This window comes from Helianthus annuus, chromosome 12 (genome assembly GCF_002127325.2).
Source record: "Helianthus annuus cultivar XRQ/B chromosome 12, HanXRQr2.0-SUNRISE, whole genome shotgun sequence".
Classification (NCBI taxonomy): Eukaryota; Viridiplantae; Streptophyta; class Magnoliopsida; order Asterales; family Asteraceae; genus Helianthus; species Helianthus annuus.
The window spans coordinates 163,711,425-163,713,363 of record NC_035444.2 but is presented as its reverse complement, the minus strand read 5'-3'; positions in this window follow the sequence as shown (position 1 = coordinate 163,713,363).

Sequence of the window (1,939 nt, the reverse complement as noted above, 5' to 3'; positions counted from 1 at the left end):
ATTGTTTGTATTTGGATATTTCGCTTGAAAGGCAGGGTTGAAAATTTCTTGAAATTTGAAAATGGACGAAGAATTTTACAACGCATTCGCGACCCCGATTACCCCGATCAGTCTTGCATAGAATACGATGTTGGAAAATGAAACAGGAACTATGCAAAAACCGCCCAAGCTCATGAACATCGAAGAGTATAAGGGTTGGGAAGGTCGTTTCGAAAACTGGGTACAAGCTAACTATCTTGATGCTTGGGAATGTGTTGAGACAAAGTATGTGAGACCGTTAAATGACGATGAAGAAGAGATTGCCATCAAAGATATGAGTGCTGAAGATAAAAGAAATACAAAAATGAGAAAATGATGCTGAGTTTGCTACAACAAGTTGTGAAAGAAGACATCATGGTCTTATTGCAACATAATGGAAGTTCGTACTCGATTTGGAAAGCGTTAAGATCAAAGTTTGTTGGTAGCCAAGAGATGATCAAAAACAAGAAATCACTTCTGAAAAAAAAGTTTGACTTGTTTCGTGGTTTGAAGAATGAAAGCACAAAGCAGATAATCGAAAGATACTGCAATTTGTTGGTAAATAGAGGAGGGTAAGCATCAACAAAGACAATGAAGAGCTGATAGAGAAATTAGCAGATGCATTACCACACGAAACTTGGGGCACATATCTGATGATGCTCCGAAACAAGAAAGGTTTCAACACGCTTACTTTGAGTAAATTCATTGAAAAGTTGGAAGCTCAAGAGATGGAGCAACGGAAGATAGTCAGAATGAAAGATTTTGATGGTGAACAGGATATTGGGTTGTATTACAAAACTGGGTTGAATGAGAAAACCACAAATTTTTCTCTAAAAGTGGAAACTGCATTCAATGCTAAAGGTTTATCTGGAAGTTCATCAACAAGATCAAACAACAAGACAAGTTTCTCATCATTTCTATCATTTGATCCGAACATTTCAGCAACAAAGAATGGGAGAAAACTTCAATGCAATATTGTTCTAAATCTTGAAAATGATCAAGATTATTCAGAGGAAGTTGCTAAGAATCATATGTCTTTGTTACGAATGGTTTTGGAATCTTACAGCAGTTTTGTTGCAGGAAAGATCGGGAATCCAATGCTTACAAAAGAGGATTACGATTAAATATATGCTGAAGAGATGGAATTAATGGATATAAAATGGTGTTTGGCCAGTGTGTTAAGGAGAGCTAAGAAATTCAAGCAGATCACAGGAAGAAATGATTTTCGAGAAGCTAACATTTCTACTTTAGGTTTTGATAAATCTAAAGTCACTTGTTTTCGTTGCAGGGAAAAAGGACACTTCAAGAGGGAGTGCACCAATCGCGAAGCAAGTGGAGCTCAAAATCGTTTCAACAACAACAATGATTACTTCTGAAAGGCCATCTACCATCAAGTTGTTCAACAACAACCAATTCAACAACAACATCAGGCACAAACTGCACATGGAAGAAATGTGATTGAAGAATCTTCAAAGAGAGCTTGTGTGGTTAATCAAGAATTTTCAAAGAGAGCTGATGGTAACGCCTTGAAGTTTGAAAACGCAGGGCGTTACAAAAATGTTGATCTGTATTACCGGGGAAGCATGATTCCAAAGACTGTGTCTCCTAAAACTGCATTCTCAGCTGAGAAGTCGAACACAGCAAATGAAGAAAGACCAAACAACAGTCCAACTCCAATCAGTGGATATCACGGGGGTACTTCTTCATCCACTCCAAGCCAGCAACAACAGTCTGTTCCGAAGAATGTGTTTCAATGTAACATTGTAGTAAATATGAACAATGCCCAAAATTTTAATGAAGAAACTGCAAAACAACAGATGGTATTCTTGGCCTCAATTCTGGAATCATATGAAAGTTTAGTAGCCGGGAAGATCGGGAACACTAATCTTACCAAAGAGGACTATGATCAAATAGATCCTGA